Consider the following 7,442-nt stretch of genomic DNA (forward strand, 5'->3'; position numbering starts at 1 on the left):
TCAAGTACCTAAATCCCCATCTTTTCAATTAAACAGAAGATCTGCAAGTTCATTTTCTGCCGTAACCCTATGCCCACAGATTCTCAACAAATATAACTGAAAAAAAAAAAAAAAATCACAGAGAGGTTTCCCTATTCCTACTGGTTCAAAATAGAGCCAGCTTCTGAAATAACACTTTTTCCTTCATATTTCCTCCTAACTTTTATAAACTTTATAAAAACATGAAAGCTATATAGAAACAACAGATTTATATCATTAATTACTTTTAAATGATTAAAGGACATAAGGTAAATATGAAAATGTTAGTAAAGATTTGTAGTATGGGGCGCCTGGGTGGCACAGTCGTTAAGCGTCTGCCTTCAGCTCAGGGTGTGATCCCAGCGTTCTGGGATCGAGCCCCACATCGGGCTCCTCCACTAGGAGCCTGATTCTTCCTCTCCCACTCCTCCTGCTTGTGTTCCCTCTCTCACTGGCTGTCTCTCTGTCAAATAAATAAATAAATAATCTTAAAAAAAAAAAGATTTGTAGTAAAACTAGTTGATTTCATCAAAGATACTATGAGCATTTTTTGTCTTGTAAATGAAAGTGGATTTACCTGTCAGTACTGATGGCCTCTGAGGAAGAAAATGACTCAACAAAGGGCTCAAGCACAAAAACAAATCACCAACTGAAATAGTTGTTAGGACCTACCAATAATTTTTATTGTTAAGCCTGAAATTTTTAGTAAGTGGAAGTTAATAAAAATATGAAAATGGGTGTATTAATTTATAAATATATATTTAAAATATTAATTAAACAAAGGATTTTAATTTTTTTCCAGAGAACAAAAAGTCTACATAAATATGTATAAATTTTCCTTCTCTTTACTTATACAAAATATATTCCCAGTATTAATTGTGTCCTAGAATCAGATTCTATTCCATGTTTACAAACAATAATAAAAAATAACCCAAAAGGCAAAATGGAAATGCCCATTCAATATTTTAAAAACCACCTCCAAGCTCTTGTTCATGGCCATGTGTATGAAACCTTCCTGAAGACTTACACAGTGGACTAGTCTCAGCGCAACAGCTTTTGAAGGCCTCCCATTGGCAGGCGAATAGAAGTGAACATTAGTACCCTCAAAATGTGACCAAGTCCCAAAATGCAAACTTTTAAGCACTGTATTGTCTCTTAAGGTTGTGCCTATCAAAATTATTTTACTATAAGTGAATTTTTGTAGACATTTCATTTTGAAATAATTATAGATTCACAAGACATTGCAAAGAAATGTACAAATAAGTTCCATTAACCCTTCCCTATATTCCTAAATCTCCCTGATGTTAACATAATAACACATTTGTAGTACAATATTAAAATGAAGAAATTGACATTGGCACAATTTATAGAACTTATTCACATTTCAACAAGTATAGATGCACTTGTGTGTATGTGTGTGTGCAGTTTACACTTGTACCATCACCAAAATATCCCCTCATGTTACCTCTTTATAGCTGCATATATCCCTCCACCTCTGGCCTTTGGAAACCACTCATAAATTATTTTCCATTTATATTTTTATGCTATTTCACAGTGTTACAGAAGAGGAATGATGCAGTATGTACCCTTTTGAGATTGCTTTTTTTTTTTCATTTAGCATAATTTCCTTGAGGCTCATCCAAATTATATATATTATATACATATTATATATAATACATATAAAAATAATATTTTATGTATATATAAATATAAAAATGCTATATATATAATTCCTTATATATGAAATATATATATATATATATATATATATATATATATATATATATATATATATAAAATTCCTTTTTATTCCTGAGTAGTATTCTATAGCATGGATGTACCACAATTTGTAAAAGCATTCACTCACTGATGGACATTTGGGTAGTTTCCAGCTTTGGGCTATTACAAATAAAGCTGCTAGGAACATTTGTGTATACACTTCTTGCGTGAAAATAAGTGTGATATCTTTGGAGAAAATGCCCAAGAGTGCAATTATTGGGCCATATGGTAAGTCAATTTTCACCATTAATTTTTAAAGATATGTGATTTATTACCACTTCAATTACACCTTCAAATTATCACCAAATAAAACAGGATGAATCAGATCTAATTGTATAATCTCTTTAAAAAGAAAATATTAGGAAACACAAGAATGTTCCACATAAACACAAAACAGCAAATAAAATAGCCAGTGGAATGTTGAATAAATAAAAAAGAATACTTGAAGGAGAAAATTTTTAAAATGGAATTAATATCTTGATAAATCTATATTTCTATATTTAAACTTATACTTATTATGAAGTATCTTCATAGTAGGTAACTAATTTTCTTAATGAAATAATAGGCACAAACTTTTACTTCCTTGATTTACTGAAAAATATATTCTTCAACATCATTCTCTCTTCTTAAAAAAATTGTTTTAGACTCTTAATGCTTATACCCGAATGAGTAACTCGTATCACTTCGTCCCAAACTGACATTTCAAAAGATGAGTTCAAATACATTTGCAGAGATATTTTTGAGTTCATTCAAGCTGAGCAGTGCTTCTTATCTTTTGAAATGTCAGGCGGCTGGTCTGAAGAAAATGGAAACAGATCTCTTTTTTAACATCATCACACTTGTGGGCATCGGATTATGACTTGGTTTCTCCAACCACAATGTTGGAAAAATATCATATTTATTTGTGTACAAAGGTTTTTCTTTTCCAGAAGAAAGAAAGAAAAAGAAAGAAAGAAAGAAAAGAAAAGAAAAGAAAAGAAAAGAAAAGAAAAGAAAAGTATGTGAAAAGCAAAAATCAGTCATCTTAATTAATTTGCATTGGGAGTCTTACCTTAAGTTCCTTTTTTATATCTGTCCATTTTGGATGTTCTAATCACTTTAAGTGGGTTAAAACTCTTAGTATCATGCAGTAATGTAGTATTATGAAAATCCAAGAACTCTATAATGTAGACCAAATATAGGATTTTTGAAACCTAAATTTGAAATTAAAAATATTTTTAAATTGCAAAAAACCACATATAATATTCATGTACACTTAATGCCACCTGAGTAAATATTTACAGTACCCTTATTTTCTTAAAATCATTAAAAATACTGATGAACTTGTGCATTGTTTAAACATAAAGGGATTGAGGGGTGCCTGAGTGGATCAGTTGGTTAAGAATATGACTCTTGATCTTGGCTGAGGTCTTTGTCTCAGGGTCATGAGTTCAAGCCCCGAATTGGGCTCCACCCTGAGCATGGAGCCTACTTAAAAAGAAAAAAAAAAAGTAGATTGAACACATGTATTCACTGTAGATTGCCTCTGAAACTCTACTAAAATTACTAATAAAGGGATTTTTTTAAATTACTAATAAAAGGACTTAAAATACAAACACAAAGTCATAAGGAGCAAGAGAACAGAAAAGGAGACAACAGAGAAATATTTTGGAAGATGGACTATAATTGGATAAATAATCTAAGAACCCCAAGAAAATTGAAGCCCAATCAACAGTGGGGAAAAATTAATAAGCATTCTGATTTTTCCTTTCAATATTTTTTTATTTTTGTTAATATACAGTGTTATATTAGTTTCAGGTGTATACTACTGTGATTCAACAATTCCATGCATCATCCAGTGCTCATCAGGACAAATGCACTCCTTAATCCCCATCACCTGTTTAACCCCTCCTCCCACCCACCACTCTTCTGGTAATCATCAGTGTATTCTCAGCAGTTAAGAGTCTGTTTCTTGGCTTCTCTGTAATTTTCTCTTTTTTTATTCCCTTGCTCATTTGCTTTGTTTCTTAAATTCCACATATGAGTGAGATTATATGATATCTGTCTTATTTTGTTTTGCATTATACTCTCTAGCTCCATTCATGTCATTGCAAATGGCAAGATTTCATTCTTTTTATTTAAGCAGACTGAATTTTGCTATGAGTCTGAAGAAGGCTCTGAAATTTACAGCATTAGGTAATTCAGATAGTGGAATAATGGAATAAAAACATAAGTTTTAGTTGAAAGTGTGTTTTAAAAAGAATCAGATTCCCAGATCCTGTTCCCCAATCAGTGCAGTTAGGTAAATTGCCCTCTTTCCCTACCCCACTCAAACCTTGAGTTTTATTCTCTGAAAAAAGTTAAGCAGAAGATCTTATTCTAGTTTATATCAGGCAGAATGAAGATAAAAAATAGTATCCTGTATATTATGTACTTGATTATTTGTCTAATACAAAGCAACAAATTTCCTCAATGCTCAGTTGTTTGAAACCACACTAATCACTTCAAAGTTTCTGTAGATATGGAAACTGGGCACAGCTTAGCTGTAATGTGTGGGTAATGTTCTTCAGAGGCTGAAATCAAGGTATCAGATGGAGCTATAGTTACTTAAATGCTCAACTGGTGAAGGACCTACTTCTGAGCTCACTTACTTTGTTGTTGGCAATATTTGGTTCCTTGTAGGCTCTTTGTCAGAGGCTATATTTAGTTCCTTACTATGTGAGTCTCTTCAACATTACATCTTGCCTCATCAATGTAACTTGAGAAGGTGAAAGAGTGTGTGTGTGAGAAAGACAAGAGTTGTAATTTTTTACAACCTAATCTCTGGAATTATATTCTATCACTTTTGCTTATCCAGTTCATTAGAAGCAAGTCACTAGGTCATCCCAGACTCAAGAGGACTGCATTACACAAGGATGTGAATATCAAGTGAGATAAGGGGACATCTTGGGAAGTATGGCCACTGCACATGATTTTTGTCCAGAACTGTCAGCCTTCCTTGCCCACTCGGCTTTGAACACATGAAACAGGAATAAACCAAAAAAACAAACAAACAAAAAAGGGAACAGTACAAAAAAAAGAGCTTTTAAAACTAAATATATGTGACTTAAATGAAAAATTTTTCAAAAAGGGTTGATTATACAGTGAAGAAAATGAAGCAAGGAAAAACATGAGGTAGCAGAGTGAATATAAGAAATCCAGAGGACTTACTGGAAAGTCAAACATTCCAAAATAATAATTCCAGAAGGAGAGAAAAGAGAATGAAAAGAAACTATCCAAGAAATAATTAAAGTAAAACATATAAAAATGGACACAGTCTAAATACTGAAAGCCCATAACCCATACCAACTGATCAGTAAAATGGATAAAAATAGATTTAGAAAGACACAATGTTTCGACATTTCAGAAAAATGAAGAAAAAGAGAAGAGTTTATTAGCTTCTAGAAAGAGAGAAAAAATTACAAAAGATATACATACAATATCAGGAATCAATTACTTTAGTTATTTATTTTTATTCCTTTTATTTATTTTTTATTGAAGTATAATTAATACACAATGTTATATTAGTTTCAGGCTTACAACATAGTGATTCAACAATTCTATATATTACTCACTTCTCACCACAGTACACATAGTCACCATCTTTCACCATACAATATTGTTACAATATTACGGACTATATTCACTATGCTGTGCTTTTCATCTCTGTGACTTATTTGTTTTATAACTAGAGGTTTGTACTCTTAATCCCCTTTAACTATTTCACCCATATCCCCACCAACCTCCCCTCTGACAACCACCAGTTCATTCTCTGTATTTAAAAGTCTGTTTGTTTGTTTTGTTTTTTAGATTCCACATAAACTGAAATCATATGGTATTTATTTTTCTCTGACTGACTTGTCTCACTTAGCCTAATATCCTTAAATATGTGAATAGCAACATTGGTAAATAGAACACAATGGAGCAATGTCTTCAAAACCCCTATGAAAAAATAGTTCCAACCTTAAATTTTATATCCAGCTGAAATATCAATATGTGTGAAGACCAAATACATTTATGCTATTTAGTACTTCCCATTCAATTTTTTTTAGGAAGTTACTGAATGATATGCTCAACTGAAATAAGAGTGGAAACCAAGAAATAATCATATATGTATTCAGAAAATATGTCTCAAGCACAGAGGTAAAGGAGAACAGAATTCTCAGAACATGGTCAAGGATGACCCCAAGATGAGATCTGTATTTCAGGTATGAAGGCCAAACAGTCCAATTAGACAGATCAGAAGGTCATTGGAAAGATTTCTTTCAGAAGATAAAATTGATAAAATGCCTGATGCATACTAATTCAAGGAAAAGAGTGACATAATTAACAAATAACTCAGGGATATTTTAGTGATAGGTAGGAAGAATAATTATTCAGGGAAAACAAAATTTTAAGGAAAAGGCAACTAATAATGTGATACCTCTTAAATGACCTGCTAATAGCACTCACATAATAATAACAACACAAATGTTGAATGTAGATCTAACAAAAATTTTGATAAAGAGGTGTGACAGAAAGATGTGATGAAATGCGATTGAAGGGAATGATAAACAGCAAAATCCTTATCTTCATTATTGCAGAATCAATAGATAATGTATAACCTTAAAAATTGATATGCTGAAGAGTGTATATATTATTTAGAGATACAGAGATATATACAAAACAATCACCGAAAAGGGTCAAAATGGTTGATTTTGGAAAGAGAGAATTCAGGGGCAGAGACAATGAACCACTCTTTTATTAATAAACTTTATAGAAATTGCTGAGTCTTTAAATTATATGCATTAATTACCATATCATATATGACATTCTTTAATTTGTACTTTTACTGTTAGCGTTATATTTTCACCTTCTATACATGTAAATAAATATGTATCTCTTTCAGTTATGTTGTTTTACAGTATTCTGATACATGGGTTAATTCACACTTTATCCATTGTTTCCATTATTGGTGATGTAATGACCCTTGAACTAGTTTGTTAAAATTCATCTAAACTTATATATTTATAAATTGAATCAAAGGGTTGTAAGTTAAGAGAATCTTAACTAGATATTGTCAACATGTTCTCCATAATGTATGTAAAGTTTTTCAGTTGCAAAATACTTCAGATTCGGCAAGGGATAATTATTGTTGTCTCTCCCCTCTCCAAAGTGAAGTCATTCTCCTTTGACAACTGATTTTTCAGTAAACTGTTCATTCACTTCATTGTTAAATTCTGTAGTGATTTTTCTCTATAGACTTCAAGGAGTTTCTTTTTCTTTTTCTTTTTTTCCCTATGCAACAATAAATGCAGGAGGACAGTGCAGCAAAGTCAATAGAGGTTTTTTTTTTTTTTTTTTTTTTTAACATTTTATTTATTTATGTGACAGAGAGACAGCCAGCGAGAGAGGGAACACAGCAGGGGAAAGGGAGAGGAAGAAGCAGGCTCCCAGCCGAGGAGCCCGCTGTGGGACTCGATCCCAAAACGCCAGGATCACGCCCGGAGCCGAAGGCAGAAGCTTAGCGACTGTGCTACCCAGGCGCCCCTCAATAGGTTTAATAGGAAAATAATTGTGATTGAAAACTGTGAATCCCCTGCAAAGATATTGTTCATGTGTAAAGGAAACATTGAGTCCTGCATTGC

This window comes from Ursus arctos, unplaced genomic scaffold (assembly GCF_023065955.2).
Source record: "Ursus arctos isolate Adak ecotype North America unplaced genomic scaffold, UrsArc2.0 scaffold_9, whole genome shotgun sequence".
Classification (NCBI taxonomy): Eukaryota; Metazoa; Chordata; class Mammalia; order Carnivora; family Ursidae; genus Ursus; species Ursus arctos.